Source organism: Microcaecilia unicolor, chromosome 6 (assembly GCF_901765095.1).
Source record: "Microcaecilia unicolor chromosome 6, aMicUni1.1, whole genome shotgun sequence".
NCBI lineage: Eukaryota > Metazoa > Chordata > Amphibia > Gymnophiona > Siphonopidae > Microcaecilia > Microcaecilia unicolor.
Window position 1 is genome coordinate 194,473,528 of NC_044036.1, and position 12,434 is coordinate 194,485,961.

Sequence of the window (12,434 nt, forward strand, 5' to 3'; positions counted from 1 at the left end):
GACCTTGTTGTAACATGGTTTAGATGGGATGTAAGGTCTGCTATGAAGCGGTCTGGGGCAGACGAGTAGATGCCAGGGACATGTATCCAGTGCAGTGGGTCTTGGCGAACCTGTGAGTCGCTTGTGTAACTGATTCAGTGCTGAGGAGATTAAATATTGTCAAAATGCGGACAGCTGGGTTTCCTTCTGAGGATGGGTCCAGATCATTGAAGAAGATTTCGATGTTGGTATTGTGATGAGGAAGTGTGCTGCGTAGTTTCATTATTCTTTCGTTAAAGTAGTTAGCAAGTTTGTCTGCGGGTGGGATGTCTGTGTTGGTTGTGGTGATAGAGTTGGTGTCTAGTAACTTATTTACGAGTTGGAATAGTTTCTTCATATCTTTGTAGCCAGTCCTAATTTGGTTTTGTAGTAGGACCTTTTGGTTTGTTTTATTGCGTATTTGTATTTTCTATGTATTTGTTTCCATGTGTTGAGTGTGTGTTCATCTTTTGTCTTTCTCCATACTCGTTCAAGTTTTCTGGATTGTGTTTTGATTTTTTTTAGTTCGTCATTGAACCAAGGTATAGTGTTTTGTCTTTTTGATATTTTTGTTTTTAAGGGTGCAATTTTGTTTAGTACGCTGTTGCATCTGCCATCCCAGTGGTTGAGATAAAGTATAGAATCAGTGTGTGTTGTCCATTCGTTGTCTTATATTTGTGGATCGTTCTGGTGTGCTGTTTGAGCCCTTCTTCCGCCAGTTTAGAGTTAGGTTCAGTTTGTAATGGTCAGTCCAAGGTATTGCTGTCCATTTGATGTCTGTTATTAATAGGTTATTGTCTGTAGGTAGTTATGTGATAGGACATCCAATGTATGTCCTTTGATATGGGTAGTTTGCATGTGGGACCATTTAAAATCCCAGGGCTGTAGGAAGTCTTTACATTCAAGTGCGTTTGTGGAGTTGGGGTCTTCTAGGTGAAGGTTAATGTCGCCTAGTAGCAGTATGTTGTTGTTGTTTACACAGTTGTTTGATATGAAGTCCATGAAGGTGGACTGACTTTCCTTCCAGTTGCCGGGTGGTCTGTAGAATAATACGCAATTCAGGTGATCGGTTAGGGAGTTGTTATGGATTCTAAATGAGGCAATTTCTAGTTGGGGTGTTATGGAGGCGGCTGTGGTTTGGGTGGTGAATTTTTCTGGGTATATTAGTGCTATGTCTCCACCTCTTTTCCAATCTGATTCAGTGGGTGATCTTGTAACCTGGCGGGCACAATTCAAGGATTATGGGGTCGTTTTGGTTGTGAATCCATGTTTCATTGATAAAGATGAGATCAAAGTTTTCTGCGGTGATCCAATCTGATATTGTTGTTGTTTTGTTGATTACGGATCTAGCATTGATGTAGCCTACCTGGATGTTTTGGTATGGGGCTTCTAGGTTTGGTGTTATGTGGATTTTTGTTAGTTGTCATTCCTTGGGTGATGTGTGTTTGTTGTGGTCTTTCCTCTCGTTTTGTTGGTGATGTCCATGTTTAGATAGTTTTCCTTTAGTGTGGTGAGAGTCAGTTTGGTGGAGTGTGGAATGTTTGATCAGTCTTTGGTGATTTTGTAGGGTGGGTATGAAGTAATGTTCTGTCAGTGGGATGGATAGTGCTACCCTGTTTCCCCGAAAATAAGACAGTGTCTTATATTAAGTTTTGCTCCCAAAGATGCGCTAGGTTTTATTTTCAGGGGATGTCTTATTTTTTCATGAAGAAGAATTCACATTTATTGTTGAACAAAAAAAATGAACATTTATTATATACTATACAATAGTTGTCATCACAAACCAGCATAACCAGACAAACTGTGAATCCTATCAAGAATTTCTTGTTACTGCCATTACCGGTATTTCCATGTACAACAATCTATGGTACATTTACCGATCCCGATATTTATGAACACAAAGCAAGATTTATTCAATGACAATGATGTCATCATCTTCTGGAACATCATCATAACAATCCAAACCCTGAATTTCCTGGTGAATTTCTTGTGACTCCATTTCTTTCAGAATCATTGGCCCAAATCTCTCATGTCTAGCAATAGCACTGTCCTTAAATGAGTACTTCTTGTCAAGGAAGCCTGCTCGTAGTGCATTTGCAATGCAACTGTCAGTGATTTTCTCCCATGAATTCTTCACCCAAGTCACAACCTCTTGCAGTTTAGGCTTCACAAAGTTTCCACGCTGATTTCTCTCCATTCTATTTTAAATGTAGTCATTAATTTCCATGCGCAAATTGTCCTTGAATGGCTTGTTTATTGCAATATCAAGAGTCTGGAGATAGGCCGTCATTCCTGCGGGAATCATTATTTAACCTATTTCTTTTTCGTGAAGAAATTTCTTCATGTCTTTAGCGCGGTGTGTGCTGGCTGAATCCCAGACTAGCAGACCTCTTTGGCCCCCTCGCATAACAAGCGGCTGCATTACATCAACCCACTTCCTTATAACTGCTTGTGTGGCCCAGGCTTTTTCAGTTTCAAGAATAAAAATGCCTGAAACACGTTCAATCTTATCCTTCTTGCCCTTAGAAATTATTAAAGGTGGGACTTTAGTGCCATCCAGACGAATTGCCAAAATACAGGTAACGTGCACTTTCGTAAGCAGTGGAGGGAATGTACACTGAGGAGGCAACCCGCTGTTCAATTGTTGTTTGAGATGCTTAGCCCATAAATACTGCAGTTTCATCCATAGCAATCATGTTGGAAAGATTGTATTTAGAGAAGTCAGCATCATCAATAAAGGACTTGAATGCAAATGCACGTTTAATAATTTCAGCATCTTCCAGCCTAAACAGTGTTGTGGATCTTCTTAAAGACAGTTCACTTCACTGAAGGAAACCATCCAGCCAGTGTTGTGATGCTTTGAATTCTTTGGGGGCTATTTCAAACTGTGGTGCCATTGCAAGGGCAAATTCTTGAATCTGAGCCCTATTCACAACCAAAGCCTTTGCTCTCCTGTCAACAACCCATTCACAGATCAGGTCTTCCAGCTCGGAAAGTAATGGTTGCCGACCTGATCCACACTTGCGTTTTTTAGCATTTCCGTTGTCCACTTGTTGACTGAGGTTACCGTAATCTGCTCGCCATTTTCGGACCAATCGGATACTCAACATCTTCTCTTTGCAGAAAGCAGTAAGCAGGGCTGGTCTTAGCAAGTGCGGGGCCCTATGCAGACCAATTTGATGGTGCCCCACCCTAGCCCTGCCCCCACCTAACTCCGCCCCCACCTAGCTCCACCCCCAGCTACCCCTCCCTCCGAGCTCCCGGGCTGCTCCCTCTGAGCTCCAAGGCCCCCAGCTCCAGGGCTTCCCCCCCTAGGGCTCCCAGCTCCAAGGCCCCCCTCCCTCCCGGTCATTTTTTAACACCCCCTCCAAAATCCAGTACTAGGTATGCCGAGAATACAAAACACTCAGGACCTATTGAGCAATTCTACCATACCATAAGCAGTCATTTCTACTAGTCACACAAGGAAAAGGAAAGCATCTTAAACACTACAGTGAGCACTAGAACATCAATTCACCTATTGTAAAATAAATCCAGACAGAATAGTACAGATCGTCGATCCTGCACAGTCAGTGCCAACTGAAAGCCATGTATTTTTCACAAACACAGATACACCCTAATCCACTATAGAATAAGTAGTAATATTTAAACTTTCTATTTAGACAAAAATTAAACTGAACCCCCAAGATGCCAGACTCTGCATACAATTCAACACCACAGAAACAGAAAATGATCCCTAGTACTGTGCAAAATATAAAGACAGCAGATGTAAATTTGAAAAAACTAACAAATACCAATCACCACTAAGAAATAAAACAAATACAGAAAATAAAATAATACCATTTTATTGGACTAATACATTTGGCTTCCAGAGGCCAAAATCTCCTTCCTCAGGTCAATACAGTATAGTACTGTTACAGTATCCTATCCTGACCTGAGGAAGGGGGTTTTCTTCTCTGAAAGATAAGTCGAAATGTATTAAAATTAGTCCAATAAAAAGATTACCTTATTTACATGTTCTATTTATAAACATTTATTAACACAGCTACAATACTATATCCTAAAGCAAAAAAATAAAAATATATATTTTATTTACAGTTTGTTGTCTCTGGTTTCTGCTTTCCTCATCTTCTTTTCACTGTCTTCCTTCCATCCAGCATCTGTCATCCAGTGTCTGCCCTCTCTGCTGTCCCCTCCATCCAATGTCTGCCCTCTCTCCCTGCCCCTTCCATCCACATCTGCCCTCTATCTCTGCTCCTTCCATGATCCATCCACCATCTGCCCCTGTCTGCCCTCTCTCTCTCCCCCATCCATTCACTGTCTGCCCTTTCTATCCCTGCCATCCACTGTCTGCCCTTTCTCTTTGCTCCTTCAATCCACAATTTGACCTCCCTCTCCCATCCATCCAGGGTTTGCCCTCCCTCTCGCTACCCCATCCAGGATCTGCCCCTCTCTCCGCCCCTTTTTCAGTCCCCAGTTCCAGCCCCACTATCCCACCAGTCCCCCATTTCAGCCCCAGCCCTTTTCTCCCACCAGTCCCGAGCTTCAGCCCCCCAGCCACTTCTCCCTATCCCGTTTTCAGCCTCCAGTCCCAGTACTAGCCCCCTTATCCCACCTACCCTCCTTTTCAGCCCCCAGTTCCAGCCCCCTTCATCCACATGCCTTGTATTAGGGCCCCCTTTTCAGAACCATTCTCCCACCTGACCCACGCATGCCCCATTTTCCCACCAGCCCCAGGCATGGCCCCCATTTTCCTATATGGCCCCTTCTCAGACCCCAGTGCCTGCCCCCTTCTCCCATCCGAGAACCCCCTCCCCAGTCCCCTTCTCCCATCCAAGAACACCAGTCCCCTCCCCACCCGTCCCCTTTAACCATCCAAGAACCCCCTCCCCACCCCCTTCTCCCATCCGTGAACCCCCTCCCCACCTCGGTCCCCTTCTCCCATCCAAGAACCCCAGTCCCCTCCCCACCCGTCCCCTTCTCACATCCGAGAACTCCCTCCTCAGTCCCCTTCTCCCATCCAAGAACCCCAGTCCCCTCCCCACTCGTCCCCTTCTCACATCCCCTCCCCACCCGTCCCCTTCTCACATCCGAGAACGCCCTCCTCAGTCCCCTTCTCCTATCCAAGAACTCCAGTCTCCTCCCCACCCGTCCCCTTTAACCATCCAAGAACCCCCTCCCCACCCCCTTCTCCCATCCGTGAACCCCCTCCCCACCTCGGTCCCCTTCTCCCATCCAAGAACCCCAGTCCCCTCCCCTTCAACCATCCAAGAACCCCCTCCCCACCCCCTTCTCCCATCCGTGAACCCCCACCCCACCTCAGCTTTAGAAATGTTAAGTAGTAGTCTCCTTCCCATTTGAGAACCCCCTCCCCACCCTTCCCCCACCTGAGAACCCCCACCCCACACACCCTTCTCCCATCTGATTCCCCCCCCCCCCCCAACCTACCTACTAGCTTTGTTCTCCTGCCGCCCACCACCCTCACTGGCTTTAAAAAAAGAATTTGGAAGCGCCAGAGGGACAGGCAGCGCCTCGTGTCTGCCCTCCCTGCTACTAAAAATGTCTTCGACGTCGTCATTGGGCCTTCTCACATTGAGTCCCGCCCACCCTCACGGTAATTGGAAGTTACCTCAGAGAAGGGCGGGACTCAATGTGAGAAGGCCCAACACGACGACGTCGAAGACATTTTTAGTAGCAGGGCAGATGGGAGGCGCTGCCTGTCACTCCGGCGCTACCAAATTCTTTTTTTAAAGGTAGGACAGGGTGGGAGCAGCGGGTGCAGGGCACCCCCCACCCGCTGACATCCTGGGCGGACCGCCCCCACCACTCCGCCATCGCGCGCCATCCGAGGAGGGAGGGAGGACTGGAACTCGGGCGGTCGGGGCGGGGCGACCCTTAGCGCGGGGCCCTATGCGGCCGCCTCGGTCGCCTCGCCTTAAGACCGGCCCTGGCAGTAAGATTTTTGCCCCAAGAGTCTTCCACGATTCCTTTCTTGTACTCGACAGAATAGCTCTTTCTTTTTGCGCTCATGTCTAGGGCCAGGGCCATGCCAACACGGTAAGCGCCGCAGGGGGGTGCCTGCCTGCAAGTTGTATTAAAAAAAAAAAAAACCGCGTTGGCAAACTGGCCTGAGTCAGGCAGCTGTCAAAGGACCTCAGCACCTGTGTCAGAACTGTAATCCCTCACTACAAGTTTGTGGTGTTTTCTTTTAAAGTGTTCTACTCAAATTCCCTTGAAAAAGAGCAAAAGTCCCTTGGGACCGACTCCTACCGGTACCGATATGGGTGCGTTCTACCGTACTTTGGTCTTCCGAAATCCTCTGTCACCAGAGCTCAGCTCCGCTGGACTGGCAGACACCTTCCTCCACCTCGGCTGCCATTGGCTCAGCCATACCAGGAGCCAACTTTTCAAATTAATTGGGGGTGCTGAATTTTTAAAAAAAATTATTTTTACAGGTGGTGCATTCCCCCTCCCCCATTCCAGACCCCCTCCTCCCTTCTACCGGTAGTTCCAGAGCCCCCTCCCTCCAGGCCTCCCCCCTCCGAGTTGCAGACCCCCTCCCTCTGTTGACAATTTTGTACGATATATCAGTAGAGTTTTTTACCATGTCATTTCCCAGAGAAGTCATTGTATTCTACTGTAATTCAGGTATTTCCCCAAGTTCAGAATTAAATTTCTGCGTTACCGTAGAAAGCTTCGAGCAAACCCCTATCTCTCCAAGATCTTCCCCAATGTCATCCACTCCTCCGCTCGCACCACGACGCTCGCTTGTCCGGGGAACTCTGGGCCGCAGTTGACGCCATCGCCGGCATCGGAGGAGGAAATCTCCTCCTCAAGCCGGGGGAACAAGGACCCTTCCCCTGAACCTCCCGGCAGCGAGGTTAGTCCCGTCATCACACTCGATGTTAGGAAGCGGTCCATACGGTAGTACAGGAGTCGCGGATCGGATTCTCTGCCTCTTCATTTATGCTTACCGGTACCTTTAAATTCTTGCTGGCACGCAGGAGAGGGGCAGGCGAGAGAAGGGAATGGGAGAAGCCAGCGGTCGGGCTCGAAATCGGAGGGAGGGAGAAGAGGGCGAGCAGCGGGCTGGCTCCTGGCTGGAAACTTCCATTTCTGGCGGCAAAATTATTGGGGGTTTCTGTGTCCACTAGCCGTTATGCCCGTTAAAACGGGCTAGTATTGGCACTGTATGTGTTTTTCCCAAGGCCCCCTCCCCCCACAGCTGCAAGGCCCAAGGCCCCCTCTGTCCCTCCCTCCCTCCTAGATCCAAGGCCCCCTGCCCTCCCTCCAAGTTCCAAGGCCCCATTCCCTCCAAGGGCCCCCCTGCCCTTCACTCCCAGCTCCAAGGGCCCCCCTCCCCAGCTCTAAGGCCCCCTGTCCTACATCCCAGTTCCAAGACCCCATTCCCTCCCAGCTGTAAGGGCTCCCCGTGCCTCCCTCCCAGCCAGCTCAAAGGCCCCCTTCTGTCCACCCCTCCCAGCTCCAAGGCCCCCCTCATTCCCTGCCAGCTGCAAGGCCCTCTGTCCCTCCCAGCTGCAAGGCCCCCCCGCACTCCCTCCCAGCTCCAAAGGCCCCCTGCCCTTCACTCCCACTACTACTACTATTTAGCATTTCTATAGCGCTACAAGGCATACGCAGCGCTGCACAAACATAGAAGAAAGACAGTCCCTGCTCAAAGAGCTTACAATCTAATAGACAAGAAATAAAGTAAGCAAATCAAATCAATTAATGTGTATAGGAAGGAGGAGAGGAGGGTAGGTGGAGGCGAGTGGTTACAAGTCAAAAGCACTCCCAGCTGCAAGGGCCCCCCTGCCCTTCACTCCCAGCTCCAAGGGCCCCCCCTGCCCTCCCCCCAGCTCCAAGGCCCCCTGCTCTCCATCCCAGTTCCAAGACTCCATTCCCTCCTAGCTGTAAGGGCCCCCTGCCCCCCCTCCCAGTTCCAAGGCCCCCTGCCCCCCCAGCTCCAAGGGCCCCCGTGCCTCCCTCCCAGCCAGCTTGAAGGCCCCCCCCTTCTGTCCACCCCTCCCAGCTCCAAGGCCCCCCTCATTCCCTGCCAGCTGCAAGGCCCTCTATCCCTCCCAGCCGCAAGGCCCCCCCTGCACTCCCTCCCAGTTACAAGGCCCCTTGCAGCTGCAAGGCCCCCTTCCGTCCCTCCCTCCTAGCCAGCTGCAAGGCCCCCTCCTCAGACCTCCCATGTCTCCTGCCCCCCTCCCCAAGGTCGCCGCTGCCGCCCCCCTCCCCCCTGAAGTCGCTACCGCCCCCCCCCCCCCCCCGGAGTCGCCATCGCCCCCCTCCACTCGGCCCAGGCCCTCTCATCGCTATTCAACTTACATCGCCGAAACCGCAGCAAGCAGATCAGCTTCAGCTACTGTCGGCCTTCCTTCACTGCCTCTGTCCCGCCCATGTGTGACGTCACGTCGGCGAGGGCGGGACAGAGGCAGTGAAGGAAGGCCGACGGTAGCTGAAGCTGATCTGCTTGCTGCGGTTTCGGCGATGTAAGTTGAATAGCGATGAGAGGGCCTGGTGGAGGGGGGCGATGGCGACTCCGGGGGGGGTGGGGGCGGTAGCGACCTCGGCGATTTTCTCCTTCAAACTTTGCTAGGCCTTACTTTCGGGGGGGAGGCCTTATATTTACAAAATAAGCAAAACCTCTACAGGGTCTTATTTTCGGGGGAACACGGTAGGTGGATCAGTGAAAGGGAGTAGATTACCAGAAGTATTTTGATTGTGTTCATTTTGGTGTCAATTTAGGATAAATAGGTTACTCACAGTCAGATGCTCGGGAGTGAAGTCCTGGACACCTACAAGTCAGGCTTACAGTGAGAGTGGGAGCTCAGCAGTCCTGATGTGAATACAGGCTCACAGTGAGAGTGAGAGTTCAGCAGTTCTGATAGAAGTAGAGCCTCAGAAGCAAGCTGCCTGTTGTGGGAGGTGCTTTCTGGTATCACCAACCGTCTGCCTGGTTTGAAATTATGTTGTGAAAGATGATGACTGAGGAAAGCCTTCCCCAAGAGCAGGCTACAATAAAGGTTGGAGCTCAGCAGCTCTAATAAGAGTGTAGACTGCTGTAAAAGTGGGAGCTTAACAGTTCTAAAGTAAGTGCAGGCTTACAGTGAGAGTGGGAGCTCAGCAGTTCTGATGGGAATACAGGCTCACAGTGAGAGTATAGTAGCATATCCCCTCCGGGGATGGGACTATAAGCTTGTAGTGAGCAATACAGAGTAGGATAAGGGTAGAAGTACACTTAAATATAACTGGAGTGGTAAAATTCGTACAGTTTGAAGTAATAGGTTTATGTGGAATGGGTATTGTTCATTTCTTAGTTCGATAGATGTGATGCATTGTTCATGAATTAATATCTCCCAATAAAAGAGTGAAGTTAGAATTTATAGTATATTTAGGTACAAATTCAAAAGAAATCTCTTCCGGCATTATGCCATTTCTCTGGAGGAGCATAGCATAAAATAAAACATAAGGTACCCTGAAATGAATCATCAATGACCTCACAAGCTAAGATTTCTAGCGAGGGAGAACTAATGGAATTCAGAAGAAAAATTTTATAACCAGATGGGAAAAATGATTTTAACCTAGGGTCATCAATTATACGAAACAATGTTTCAGTTAAAAATAAGAACCCAAACTGATTACTTTCTATCAAATCCTTGCGTATCCCAACCTTTTTAGCAGCTGACTGTGCATTAATATACACACAGGGAATTGGAGTGTAAGATGCACAGTTGGAACCTTAGTTAAGCCCAAGTGTTTATATTTAAAAGACTTAGTACGGGATGAAGTAAAAAGGGGTTCTAATTTTACGAGCTGTAGTGTGAATATAAAATCCACACAATCAAGCAGATTAACCCCAGGAAGTTGATTTAAAACAAATGAACATTGAACATCAGAAGTTCCTATTCTCTGAGGACAAGCAGGCAGCTTATTCTCACTCGTGGGTCGACATCTGCATTGCCCCAGGAACCGGCATTTTGCCATAGCAAAGACAAAAAACTTTGCTAGAATCTTCTGGCATGCATGCAGCACACACCGACTTCCTGCCCACTTTGCAAGTTCGTACCTCAGTTACTTTTTTTCTGCAGTGAGGTGCGGCAGGTTCCTCCTGTGCTCCTCGTTTCTGGCCCAGAAAGAGTTCTTCGCACAGCAATTTTTCACATATTTTTTCTCGTTTTCTTTATTTTCTTTAAAAAAAAAAAAAAAAAGGCGTAGGACCCCCTTTTTAAAAATCCTCAGTCCATCTTTTGTCCAACTTTTACATTTCCTTTTTTTTTCGACGTGGCCAGCTTTAGGCCGTGCGGTCGGATTTCTCCTTATTTATGTGCCCCTTTTTATTGGCACAATCGAGTCTTTTGATTTCACCGGAGCCGTGTTTCCTTCCATGTCATCGAGGACACCCAGCACCTTCAAATGTTTTACTCGGTGCATCTGGACCATCTCAGGTACCGATACCCGTTCCTGGTGTATCCAGTGCCTTGGGACCGACCACAGCCCAGCTGCTTGTGCTCTTTGTCTTCGAATGAAGAAGCGGACCCAAGTAGCTCGAGAAGCCCAACGTGAGAAACGTTTTGGGGCTCGGTCCGGTCCTTCGACATCAGCATTGACTTTGGTACCGAGGTCGGCGGCGTCAGCATCGAGGGAAGCATCGACGTCAGGAGCAGAGGTAATGGCTGCTGACAGACCAAGTCGCGAGAGTAGTGAGGTGTCGAGTGGGTCCACCTGTCTTGAGGCCTCCTGCTATGCAGGCCCCCCCGGACCCAACTCGAGGAGATGTTAGGATTTCTACGTTGTCCTCGTTGGCACCGAGGAATCTCGGTGACGGGCATCGAGTGAAGGTGAAGAAGCACCGTCACCGTTCTCCTTCGACACACGGTGCCGGGAGCTCTGAGGCGTCGAGAGACTCGGCACTCGAGAAGGATTGCTCCCCCTCTATACAGGAGGTGCCGATGCGTCGGCCTCTTAGCAGCCCAGTACTTGCACCTGAGCCTCAGCAGATTCTGCCACCAGCTGATCCACGGACCCCGCAGCCTTCTCCGATGGCAGCTCTCGACGAGCGCATCCGGGCCCTGCTTCCAGAACTTCTGGATGGACTGCTGCGCCAGTCTGCTTCGGTGTCGGAGATGCTTGCGCCTTCCGTACTGTCTGCTGCAGCGGAGTCTGGCCCTTCACCTGTGGTGAGGACCCTGTCCTCGGTACCACTTGCCACCCGGGTCGACTCCCCTTTGACGTTGGTGGAGGAAGCTTCGCCGCAGTCCATGCGGGCGTTGGCCTCTCAACATTGCCATCGAGGACATCGATCCTCGGCGTCGAGGCAGGCTCAGTCTCGGAGTTCCCTTAGGGAGGTACTTTCCGATAGTGAAGAGGAGCGTTTGTGGGAGTCAGAGGAAGATGGACTCTTATACAAAATTCAGTACAGGCTGTAATTCCAAAGGTAGGTAATTAAGTACTGTACACACTGAAAAACAGCCTAACACAATCACACAGGTGATGTTTAAATTACAAGATAACAGGAATACCCTCAGAAACTAAGGCTCCAGCCAGTGTCTAGCCAACAAAACACCGTTGTCTTAAGAAAGACTTTGTGTTTGTGACTTTGGGAGCTTTAAATTTGTAATCATAGAAACAGGAAGTATACCCTATGAAAGAGATTAAGTCAGAGGAAGATCCCAGATACTTTTCTTCCGAAGAGTCGTATGGGATTCCCTGTGAACCTTCCCCTCCACCTGAAAGGAGACTGTCTGAGAGTCTTCCTTTTACATCTTTTGTCTGGGGAAATGGCTACTGCTATTCCATTCCCTGTGGAGGTGGAGGATGAGCCCAGGGCTGAGATGCTTGAGGTCCTGGATTATCCTTCTCCACCTAAGGAGGCTGTGATGGCTCCTTTGCACAAGGTATTCATTGAAGTCCTTAGGCGAAACTGGTTGTTCCCTCTGTCTGGCTCCATGATCCCGAAGAAAGCTGATCCACGGTGAACCTGGATTGATGAGTACTTAGTTACTCCACAATTCCATGGTGGTGGACTCCACCCTCAAGAGAGCCAAGAGTTCTAGAGACTGTGCCTCGGCGTCCCCAGGCAGAGAAGCTAGGACCTTAGATTCTTTTGGGAGGAAATCGTATCAGGCCGCTATGCTCGCTGCCCGTTTCCAATCGTACCAGCTCTTCACAAGCGTTCACTTGTGGAACTCAGTGAGGCAGCTGTCTTCCTTGGTTGATGCCCTCCCTCTGTAGCAGGCCGAGCCTTTTTGCCAAGTGGGCAGACAGCAGAAGGCGTGCCATAAATTCCTCGCCAGGGGCACTTATGACTTTTGATGTGGCATCCAGAATTGCCGCTCAGGGTATAGTGATGCGTAGACTCTCATGGCTGCGTATCTCTGACCTGGATTATTCAGTCCAGCAGTGGATGG

The 12,434-nt window shown here is 49.4% G+C and overlaps 1 protein-coding gene across 4 annotated transcripts in view; it reads left to right on the top strand.

Annotated features, from left to right (window-relative positions):
• The window catches only part of RAD54L2 (RAD54 like 2), a 430,539-nt gene that overhangs the window by 367,010 nt on the left and 51,095 nt on the right, over window positions 1-12,434 (top strand). The gene's annotated exons all lie outside the window — the stretch shown is intronic.